The sequence below is a fragment of the Lepisma saccharinum genome, chromosome 11 (genome assembly GCF_977018435.1).
Source record: "Lepisma saccharinum chromosome 11, izLepSacc3.1, whole genome shotgun sequence".
Classification (NCBI taxonomy): Eukaryota; Metazoa; Arthropoda; class Insecta; order Zygentoma; family Lepismatidae; genus Lepisma; species Lepisma saccharinum.
Genome location: NC_139239.1, coordinates 34286992 through 34300229, shown reverse-complemented (window position 1 = coordinate 34300229; position 13238 = coordinate 34286992).

The following is a 13238-nucleotide window of genomic DNA, read 5'->3' as shown; positions in this document are numbered from 1 at the left end:
ACAGTAGAGTTTATTTTTGCCATAAGGACATTCCTTCCGCTGACGCAATGCGGAAACTTTCTCTAACAAAACGCTGCGCCTGCGCTTTCGCCTAGAGTGTCCCATAAGTCTGTAATATAACTGGTTTCACCAGATTCACGAGCCCAGTTATTTTCGTTGAATGCATTCGTTTCGTTAAGACTTTCGGAACGCACCCATAGTTTATTGTAAATAGTGATGAAGTGAAGATATGTTACTTCATATACAACGTTCTGGAAAATGTACATAATTATGTACAGTATAAATAGTCATGAAGAAATAGTGAAACAAAACAGGAGAGCTTAGTTGTTCATACATTACGTTCTCTTTGTACTTATTTTCGGGTGGGGGCGGCAAAATTCCTAGGTCCGGGGCTGTCTGTGCTAGCACTGGCGAGAAAGAATTTCCTCTTTATCGCTGGTAAACCACAAAGGAACGAAAGGCCATCTATCCAGTTGGTTGCCAGCTTAGGCTGCAAGTCACAAATTTCAGGAGAATCTCTCGCGGCCGGGGGCTGAGAAACACTGTTCCTTAGGGATTTGCGGGACGGGAAATTTTTAAAATCCTTACATTAGTAGATGTATTTACAATAGGATGAGCGCCACTTACAAGTGTAGAAAAGGAGAGGCTATTTGATTGAATAATCCGATTTGCTTACACTTAAAACAATGCCAAGAGGGGCCTATACCCCAATTCTTCCAGTGTGATATGCTCTTAATTTTAAGAATTTTGAATTCTAGTGTAGAAAGGGTGAAAGCCTCTCAGACAGATTTGCTTATACTTAAAACTATGCCAAGTTCCCATATGATCTTATTGTTTATAGTGTGTTTTTCTGTCAAAATACCAGGAATTGAATTCTAGTGTAGAAATGGTGATCCCCCCCTCAGATTGATTCTGCCATGCATATTAATATAAAGCTTATAGCTACTGGGTTCTGAGGCCCAGTGGAGTGTGGTGCATAGCCCCATGGTTTTTATTGCCTTGCAATCAGGAGGCCTCTGGGTTTGAATCCTGATAAAATGTGAAGCCTCTCCTGATGGCAAAATGTTAATATTGTTGCTTTGTAATCGGGAGGCTTCTGGGTTTGAATCCTAATAAAATGTGAAGCCTCTCCTGATGGCAAAATGTTAATATTGTTGTCTTGTAAACAAGGGGCTCTGGGTTCGAGTCCTGATAGATTGAAATATGTGTGGCAAAATAATATCTCCACACGTGAGATTTTGAGAATAATTATTCCTAGTTGATATACAACTCCCAGATCTGAAAACCTGGTAAAAAGTGTTTTACAACAATATATTGTACAAAAACTGAATTTCTCAGTTTTCTTATTTTTTCATGTTTTATAACCACCCGCTCAGCCATACAATAGGGGAAAAGCGGGCAAACATAATTAATTGTTTGCATGTCTTGCCGGCACGCAAGAGATAAAATCTACACGCTAGAAGGGAGCATTAATGATTTTTCTGTACGATCCACTGAAGGGGCCATTAATCTTTCTGTGTGACATGTAAAAATGTAACAAAGATTGAGATAAAGATACACATTTTCTGTGCAACATGTAAAAGTGTAACAAAGATTATTGAGATAAAAATACATATTTTCACACAGTGGCAATGAACTGCACCCCCTTCATGCTGAAAGCAATTCTATTCTGATAATATGAGCCTAGGCAAAGACTTAGAAAATATTATGGCAGTTCAAAATCCAATTTTGTCTGTATTAAGGTCTCAGAACCTAGTAAAATGTGGGCATATTCCATATTGAGAAGTGTTAATATTGTTGCATTGTAATCAGGGGCTTTGGGTTCGAGTCCTGATAAAATATGAGATTGAAATATATGTGGCAAAATAATATCTTCATATGTGAGATTTTGAGAATAATTATTGCTAGTTGATAGCCCCCAGATCTGAAACCTGGTAAAAGTGTTATACAACAGCATAAAAAAGCAAAATTATTTTATATTTCGGGATCACCCGAGCCTAGGTTTTGCTGTTGTTTGGGTATAAAAGCACCAGCTCAGCCATTAACTGCTGTTATAATTGTTTTGACATATTGTCCATAGTTCTGTTTTTTCGGACCAGGAAATTGTATATAATAAACAACAACAAAAATGCCAAGTCAAAAATATTGCAATCAGTGTAATAAAAATATATCTAGTTCTCATTGGGCTAGGCACCGGCATATTTGCAACCGTAAGAAAAGCAGAAAGTTCACAAAAATGTGCCCAAGATGCCATAAAATATTAAGCAAGGCATATTACAAATGGCATAGGTGTAATTCTTATGTACAGTCATCAGCATTGCCCCCGCAGCCATCTACTTCTGGTCTGAAAAGAAATCATGAAGCACCTGTTAATGCTGGACCTGCAAAGCAGCCACGCTATGCACCCATCCGTAGCAGTTTTAACGGCCAATTAAGGGATCACCGGTTTGTATCAGAGCCAAGATGTGGCATTGAGAATTTTTTGAACAGTATAAATCCTGATCTGCAGGCAATTCTAAATGCACAAAATGGCTCTTATAAGCTCTCCCTCAAATTGTTTGTACAATATAAGAAGCCAAATGGCGCAAAATTTACGCAGCCCCACATAACAGAAACTGTACCGGTTTATTCAAATGCAAATTCAGACACAATAATAAGCAGCTTGATAAATCAATTGAATATTAAACACTCTGAATTTGCAGCAAAAGAGTCAGGATGGAGCCTATGCGGTTCATCACACAAGTTATATGTTAATATTTCTGAATTCAGCCCATTACAAGGTTCCACTTATCTGCAATTACCTGCCAATATCAAAAACAAAAGAGCCGTGGTTAATATAAAAAATGCCGACCAGAAATGCTTTTTGTGGTGTATATTAGCTGCTTTGTATCCAGTTTCAAGGGATCCTCAGAGAATAACTTATTACAAACAACATGAACATGATTTTGACGATGCAATGGAGGGTTTAGAATATCCAATGTCTGTTCAGAATATTGATAAATTTGAAAAAAGGGCCAGGCATATCAATGGCAAACAATTATCTATTAATGTATTTATTTGTTCCACTGGCAATTGCTTGATAGATCCTCTCAGAATCAGTACACTTGATGATGATTCTGCTGTTCCGATTGATCTGCTCTTAATTGAAGGGGATGATACACACCATTATACTCTGATACATAATCTTGAAGCTTTAGTGAGAAAGCAAATAGACAAATCCAATACAATATTCAAGTTGTGCAGAAGATGTTTAACTGTATTTGATGGTCAAAAAATGGTGAAGGGGGTTCGGGAAGTGAATGCAGAAATTGCCAAAAACAAGTTAATTGAGCATCTGAAATACTGTGGCAACCATAAACCTGTTCATATGGTGATGCCCAATCCAAGTGAAAATTGCAAATTCAAAAAGAATGAAGCCTTGTTGGAACACCCTGCATATATTGTCTGTGATTTTGAATCGAACGTCGAACCTATTGCATCCTGCAATCCAGATCCCGAAGAATCTTCAAGTACACCATACCAGCTACATGAACCTTCCAGCTTTTGTTATGTGGTTGTACAGGATGGTGTTGTTACTAAAAAAGATTCATACATGGGACCAGATGCCATCAAAATATTTGCACATAGAATAGAAAATGTGTGCCGTGACATAGCATATAACATCTTATTAAAATCAAAACCCATGTTGCCTTTAACAGAGGAACAGATTGAAGATTTCAACAATGCAGAAAAATGCCCGGTATGTGATTGTGAATTTTCAGATACAAATATCAAGGTACATCACCATTCTCATACAGATGGTAAATTCTTAATGGCCCTGTGTAATAGCTGCAATATTAAGATCAAGAGACCAAGATTTGTCCCCATATTTTGCCATGGAGCATCCAATTATGATTTCCATCATCTGATCAGGTACGAGGGGTTTGAGAAGCAGAATTTAAACATTTTAGCTGAAAATGATGAGAAATATATATCTATTAGCAAGATAATTAAAGTTGATGGTGTTCCTCTTCACATAAGATTTCTTGATTCTTACAGATTTTTATCTGCTGGCCTGGCCACACTGGCCACTCAATTATCTGATGATCAATTCAAAATCACACGTGCATTGTTTCCAAATCAGGACCTGAAATTAATTAGGCGGAAGGGTGTATATCCATATGACTATGTTACAGATTTTTCTAAATTTGATGAGTGTTCCCTGCCACCACAAGAAGAGTTTTACAGCAGAATCAGAGGATCTGGAATCACTGATGATGATTATCACCATGCCCAATTGATGTGGAACAATTTAAAATGCAAGACATTTGGTGATTATCACATGGCATATTTGAAACTTGATGTGACCCTCTTAGCTGATATATTGCAGGCATTCAGAAAATCTTCCATGCAAAATTATAAACTGGACCCAATATATTTTTTCAGTGCCCCGGGCCTAGCATGGGCCGCAACGTTTTTGAATACCAAAAAGCAATTGGATCTGATCCACGATCAAGATATGTATCTGTTTATGGAGAAATGTATAAGAGGAGGGATGGTGCAATGTTCCCAGAGATATGCCAGAGCAAATAACAAATATATGCCTGATTATGATCCAGCACGGCCATCAAATTATATAGTGTATGTAGATGCAAAAAGCCTCTATGGTCATGCCATGATGCAAAAACTGCCATATGCAGGGCTTGAATGGGTTGAAAATTACAATATTGAAGATCTTCAGAATTTTGATGACCGTGAACATGGCCTCATCTTAGAGGTTGATCTGATATTTCCTGATAATGTACACAACAAATTTTCTGATCTGCCCCCAATTCCCGAGGTTCAGTGCTCACCTGGCTCTAAACAGAAGAAGCTCATGATGACTCTGGAGCCGAAACAGGGTTACGTTACATATTACAAAAACCTCCAGTTCCTAATGAAACATGGTGTCCAAGTGACCAAAGTTGGCAAAGTCTTAAGGTTCAGGCACTCAGAATGGTTGAAACCATACATTGATACAAACACAAAGCTTCGAACATCTGCAAAGAGCCAATTTGATAAGGGCTTGTTTAAATTGATGGTGAATTCAGTGTATGGCAAAACAATTGAAAATGTCAGAAAACATACCGATGTTAAAATAATTACTGACCCCAGCCGGAGCAAAAAATTGGTTGCAAAGCCCAACTTCAATTACAGAAGAATTTATGATGAGCACATGGCACTTTTCAACATGATGAAAACAAAGATCAAATTTGATAAACCTATTTATGTAGGGGCTGTGATATTGGAATTGTCCAAATTACATATGTTAATATTGTATTATGATGTGCTGAAACCTTTTTATGGTGATCGTGTAAAATTATTGTACATGGACACGGATAGTTTTATTCTTGATATTCAAACAGAAGATGTTTATCAAGATATGTCACAGCCTGAATTGTTTCAATACTTTGATACCAGTGAACATACAAAGATTCAACACCACCACAACAAAAAGGTGCCTGGCAAGTTAAAAGATGAGACACTTGGTGATGTTATTGTGGAATTTGCTGGGTTAAGTGCCAAGGTGTACAGTTTTAAAACATGTAGTGGTGTTGCTGCCAAAAAGGCCAAGGGCGTTGGCAAAGTAACTGTGGAAAAAGTTCTTGAATTTGAAGATTATAAAAATTGCATCAAATCCCAGAATTCAATCAGAACATCAGAAAATAGAATTCAGAGTGAGGATCACTTATTGACTAGCAATATTGTAAGAAAAGTGGCCCTGGACCCACATGATGATAAGAGATGCATTTTATCATGTGGCATACATACTTTACCTTGGGGGCATTGTGATTTGAAAAGTGGCAAACAATGCCCAATTACAGAGCATGATTTGAAATAAATAAACATGCCTATGAACTTATTTGGGTTCAAAAAACAGGCTATTATGGAGCTGCCGACACCACAACCCTCTTCTGATATAATATCTAAACTGAGTGGCTTGTTAATTATTCATCTGAACAGCATACTTACAGATGTTGATGATGAAACAGGTAAAATATTGTACATATTTAACAATAATTTAAATCATTACCAATTACCTGTAGGTGGGCAATTACAATTTATTACAACCCCTGAGGGTGATGTTAAAATTTCAGTAGGGAGAAATATTTATAGAATTAAACACTCAAACATGATTTCTGGCACTGTATATACTGTTTCTGCTGGTGACTGCTTATATATTGAGGTCCCTGGATCCTATGACAAGCTTATACCCTTTTTTATAGAATTAAGAATCAGATACTCTATAATAAATAACCATTAAAACAAAAATGCCTAATGATATATTTGGCCATACAAGACATGAAGATCACAGTGATGAGATTCTTATGCTTGATGTCAGAGTCAAGAAATTAAGAAGTGATTTACAAGCTTTACAAACCACACTCAATGCCAGTCTTCAACTAGAAATTACAAATTTGCAATCACAATGCATGGACCCTCTTCTTAAAATTGATTCTGAACTCAAAGTGCTGCTTCAGAAATATACTGATCTGGCAACATTAGATAATTTTCAAAGTTTGGAAGAAGCTGTAGCAGCTCTTCAAGCCAAATTTAAGACCCAGGCTACCAACTCTGAGCAATTGAAACAACAATTGGAAGAGCAGATAAATAATGTCCAGGCACAGCTCCAAACAATTGTCAAAAGCATAAAATCACAAGAAGATTTTGATCTAGTGATTTCCACTCTAAAAGAACAGATTCAATCATTACAGATACCTAATCTGGACCCTCTGAACAATGCCATAGCCGAGGTTAAAGAAAAAATTGAGACACTTGAAAATTTTATGAACAATTTGCCATCTTCTGATGCTTTGAATGCAATAACTCGGAGTGTTGGCAACATTAAGCTGCAACTTGAAACATATGAAGATTTTGGAAAAATTCAAAGTACCATAACCCATCTTGAAGGTACAATAGCAGCAGTGCAAAGTGATTTGACAAATGTACAAGAATCCCGCCTGCCTGGTATTGTAGACACACTTGTCAGTGTCCAGCACCAAATCACAAAGCTTGAAAACCTCAACACTGAATCTGAGCTATCTCATTTTCATCACTTGATCGATGATATCCAAACAAAACTTGAAATTTTACAACAATCCACACCCACTCAGGCAGATATAGCTCTGCTCCAAAATGCTATGCAAAATGTGGCTGATGCTTCTGAATTAAACAATGTGAAATTGGCACTTGAATCTTTGCAAAATACAGTATCAAATCTTCCCACATCACAGGAACTTAAAAATATTAAGAGGGCAGTGAATAGGATATTGAAATCAGAAGATATCAAGAATATCCAGACAGAGATCAAACATCTCACTCAGACAGTGGCCACTTTACCAACAAATCAACATATTAATGAACTGCATGCCCTGTTTGAGGATATCAGAAGACAGGTCCATGATCTTACTGCTCAAAATTCAAAATTGGCAGTTGTTGAAAATTTACAGCAAATTGTAGCTAATATCAAGCAACAGCTAGGGACCATGGAATCCAATCAAGCAAATGCTCTGTCTGTTTTTGCCACCCAGCTTCAAGAGATTGTGCAACAATACAAGAAACTTATTGTGGACATAAAAATCAAGCCAGGCCATGATGATGTTGTTAGGACCATCAATGAGCACCTTGAATCTGTAACAAGCAGATTGCTCACAGCAGAAAAGGAAATAACAGGCATAATCGAGAATCCAAAACATTCAGTAATTCTTGAATTGTACAGCATCCCCAACAAAGAATATGATTCACCATTTACACCAGGTGGCAAAATATATATGCTGTCCCCTGTACAATTTTATTACCAGTTTTTTGTTGGGGGCACACTGAGACCAATCAAGATCAAATATTGGCATCAGCCACAGGCACACCACTACCCCACCTTATCAATAACAAATGCTGAGAACAAAGTGAAAATCACCAGTGTAGAATTAGAGGATTTTACAGACCCCAATACATTAGAAACAGCATATGTTGAAGATGATGGCACTTTGGAATTTAAAATACAAATAGGAGACAAACTGTATTTAGAAAATCCTGCAGTCTCAGCTGCTGAACACCCCATAGTTGCAATATTCTTGTTTACATATTATGTCTAGACAAATTATTGTTGATGAATTACACAGACAGGCCCGACATAATTTTAAGAGACTGCCAGTAGTCACAAAGGGCATAGATGATTTATGGCAGAGCGACTTGATTGAGTTGTCAAGTGGGCAGCTGAAAAACTTAGACAAAATCAACAAGGGCTACAAGTATCTACTCACTGTGATAGACACATTTTCAAAATTTGCCTGGGCTGTGCCACTCAAATCCAAGACTGGAAAATGTGTTACAGAAGCCATCAGGACAATCATCAATCAGAGTGGAAGATCACCGCGCTATTTGCAAACAGATAATGGCAAAGAATTTTATAATTCTGTGTTCCAACAATTTATTAAAAGCCAGGCAATAAAACATTACTCGAGTTACAGTGATCTCAAAGCCTCAATTGTAGAGAGATTCAACAGAACTCTAAAAAATCTTATGTATAAACAATTTACACTTCAAGGTAATTATAAATGGCTTAATATTCTTCCAGAACTTCTACATAAATATAACAACTCTGTCCATTCCACAATCAACATGAAACCCTCTGAAGTAACTTCATCTGATGAGCAAAAATTGATCAGCACTGTTTATTATCCTAGATACCAGCCAACAACAAGAAAGGCCAAATTCAGGGTGGGTGATCAAGTAAGAATCAGCAAGAGAGGCTTTACAAGAAACTGGAGCACCGAATTATTTACAGTGGTTCAAGTTAAACCCGGGACCCTTAACACATATATAATAAAAGATCACCGAGGAGAAATTCTCAAAGGCAGGTTCTATGAACAAGAGCTCAGCAAAACTAAACAGCCTGACACATATCTCATAGAAAAAATCATCCGCAGAAAAGGCAACAAGTTATTTGTCAAATGGCTGGGTCATCCGGAAAACAGCTGGATCGATGCAGACAAAATAATAATATGAGCACCTGGGATGTTATAAAAAGGCTGCCAGAACCTGAACAGCAGAATAAGAGAAATGGCAAGTTGCTGCCTGAAAATATTAGGTGTCTTATTGTTGGGCCATCTGCTTGTGGTAAAACTACACTAATGGTTGATAATTTTTTATTGGCACCCAACTGGTTAGACTGGAAAAACAGGCACTTGTATGTTTTCTCTAAGAGCTTGGAACAATTAAAATATCAGCAGCTGATGAAGCTATATGATGGATTGGATATTGCCACTTTTGAATCAGATGTTAAGCCACTTCACGAATGTCTCGATAATTCTGTTGTTGTGTTTGATGACGTTATACTGGATAATCAAAACAAGGTTAGAAATTTCTTTACACAGGGGCGGCACAAAAACATTGATTGTTTCTACCTGGCACAGACTTTTTCAAAAATACCCAAGCAACTGATCCGAGACAACAGCAATTTTATATGTGTGTTTCATCAAGATCATACCAACCTCAAACACATACATGATGAATATGTAGGTGGGGACTTGAGCTACAATGATTTTTCCAAGTTTTGCAGCAGGTGCTGGAACCAGGACAGTTATGGGTTTGTCACAATTGATATGACAAGAACACCCAGTAGCGGCAAATACAGAAATAAAATCAACGATTTTCTAGACGTTGAAACATATATAAATAACCATGAAAAGGCCAATCATTGATGATCTTAAGTTAAGAGATTATCTTGTAAAAAGATTTAAGGGATGGAAATCAGAGAACCGGGGAATTTATGAAAAACACAAACAAACAGAACAGCCTGTCATTGATGCTATTAATAATTTAGGTAAGAATATCAAAACTGTTACAGAGCAAAATCAAGATTTGATCACAGAGCTTGTACCTGTAGCTGCAAGAAACATATTAGATTATCCATTCACCCCACTTTCCAGTATTCATGCACCTAGTCCTATTGCTCCTCGAAGAATTGAAGCAACACAGGATCCTATTGAATTGGGTCTTCTTGCTCAAAAATATTTAACCACACCTAAAGACAACAAAGATGAGGTCTTTGGCTTATATGCCGACACAGAGCTTGATGGCAGTATCATTCATAGAATTGGCAATTTCAGAGTAACATTTATGGGGGATGATATAATTGTATATTCAGAATCTCGTCTCGGAGAAAAAGGTGCTTTTGTTAAGTACACCGGCACACCTGGGTTGTGGGAACTGATGACTAGGAAAAGGCCTGGCAGCTATACAGATCAAGATTATGAGGATTACAAAGAAATATTAATAAAATCAGATGCTCTATACCAGAACAATGATCCCACACAAAAAAGAGTTAAGTCGAGCAGTGGGGCAAAATACAATAATTTAATCAAGCCCATATGGTCACAGATCAAGACTGGCAGTGGAATCAAACAATACAACACCCTGCCTAAAGAATTTGTGTGGGTTGATGATGTCAGGAAACTTGTAGATAGGTTATTGGTGATAGCTGGGGAGGAAAATGCTGGGAACCACAATTTTTACAATGAAAAGGTTGGAATTATGGACATGATAAGCACAAAATTGTCTAATTTTATAGTGAATGACCCTAAGGGGATTGGATATCTCATAAAAATTATTAATACTCTACCCCCCAAATTTTGGAATGTCTCTGAGGGTCGGGGCCTGGTTAATGACATCATAAACAAGCTGCCATTTGAACTACACATTCCAGGCTATCAGTATTGTGGTCCAGGCACAAAATTGGATCATAGATTAAACAGAGGGGATCCTGGTGTAAATCCCCTAGATGCTGCTTGTAGAGACCATGACATAGCATACAACACACATTCTGATCTTGACAAGAGACATGTTGCAGACAAGAAATTAGAAGAGGCTGCATTTGGTAGATTTGTAAGCAAAGACGCTTCTTTGAGTGAAAAAATAGCAGCATTGGGGACCACCATAGCTATGAGCACCAAACAAAAACTGGGGTGGGGGTTGTGAACATGTATATAATAAACCTACGATGAAGGCCAAGGGTGTTATGTATCAAATACCTTATGCAGGTCTCAAATCTCTTAAAACTATTGATAGCCTTTTGACCAAAAAGCAGCGCAAGAAAAAAAGCTCTTGTATTGCCAAGGGACATGGTATGAAATTGTTGCTTAGTACCCCCCCCAATTAAAAAAATTACAGCAATCAAGAAAAAAATCACATGTGGGGGGATTCATATTTACCATCCCTGCCATCTTAGCTGCTCTCGGGGCTGTGGGGAGCTTGGCTGGGGGATCAGCTGCCATAGCAAAAACAGTAATAGATGCCAAGAAAAATAGGGCAGAATTAGATGAGCAGAGGCGCCATAACCTGGCCATGGAGAAAAAAGGCAAAGGTGTTAAGAGAGCCATGAATAAGTTTAAAAAAAACAAGAGCCGCTTACAAACCAAGATATTGAAGCTTTAATCAAGCCACTGGGCATCAAACATTTTAGAGGTGTGTACATGTCTGATTCTTTACCAGAACAACCACTCAACAAAGAGTGTGGCATTGTTAATTTGGATGAGTACAAAAATCAGGGCACTCACTGGATCTGTTATCTTAAATATTTAAAAGATGAGGCATTTGTGTTTGATTCATTTGGAGGTGTTCCACCTGAAAATTTAGTAAAATATCTAAAATCACCTAATCTTTATTACAATAATGCCCGTGTTCAAAATTTCAAAGATGTTAATTGTGGACATTTGTGTTTATCAGTTCTTAGATATATGTCTCAAATAAATAAACCATCAATTGAAAATTTTCAAAAGGCCTTGTGGTATCTGAAACATCATGGGGGTATTCCATCTCACCAGCCAAAATTCAATATTGAAACTCAAATTGCATGATGACATAGTGTATCCCAAAACAATAGCTCTCAGAGCATTTTACGGCATGTACCTGATCCCTAATATTACACACCACAACAATACAATTGCAGTAGGGGATCAAAAAATTGTCATCACTCCAGGGCAATATAATCTATCCACTCTAAATGCTCAATTACCCAGAGGTGTAGTGTTAAGTCAAAATTCTGTCACTCACAGAGTAGAGATTGTATCTGCTACAGAAACAGTGGATCTGGGTACTATAGGAGAGCTGTTAGGCTTTGAGAACAACACAAAACTTGAACCAGCCATCAAACACACTGCTATGAATATACCTAAATTCTTAGCCATAGAGACTCTGAATATTCACTGTAATGTGGCGGAGGGTATGATCACCAAATCAAATGGCATAGGCACTCACAAACAAACCGGCATCATTGCAACATTCAAACCTAATTCCGAATTCATGGAGCCCATCATCTACAATCCATCCCCAACATTATATTTTCCTGTGTGCCACAGAAATTGAGGTTGATCTTGATGTAGGGGATGGCTTTATACACCCCCACAGAGCAGATTTATACATCAAATTTGATGTTGTAAAGCTCGATGGTACAGATTATTTGGCAAATTCAAATATAAGATTGGTGGACAATTTTGTGCCGCATCTGTTCTCTGAAATTGAGATCAGAAAGCATGGCGTTGTTATAAACAGAATAGATTATCCCGGCATTACCTCCACAGCTTTGGCCACACTAAAATTATCCAAAACCGAGGCTTCTTACTACAAAATCGGTGGATTTGAGGCTGGTGATAAGATATTATCTAAAAATCACACAGTGCTGTTCCCCATGCGCCTGTTGCCAGGATTCTTCTCGGATTACAAAGATATTATGTGGAAGGGCGGGTTAAGAATCACATTTAGAAGAGCTGCAAATGATAATAATGCTTTGATGAGGTACAGTACATTAAACTCTACAGGGGAAGCTCTGCCTAATACCTTACCAGATGCAGGCAAATGCATTATTCAGACTATGGAGCTAAGAATCCCGGTTGTTGAATATGAGGCCAGTTATGCTCTTAAATACAAAGCTGATATAATAAAAAATCCACAGGTTCCTCTGCAATTTTACACATATCAATGCGTACAGAAGCCCGCATCTGGCACATATTATGAGTTTGATGCTACAAATTCATTCTCCAGCATACAATACGACATGCCTGATTTTGTAGTGGTACTGTTTCAGACTGGGAGACACAATAATCAGGAAAAAAATTCAAGTAGATTTGATAACTGCAACATCAAGAACATATATCTTAAAAATGGCAGAAATGAGGTCTTTCCTAGAGAAAATTACAATTTAGACATTTCCAAGGATGATTTTC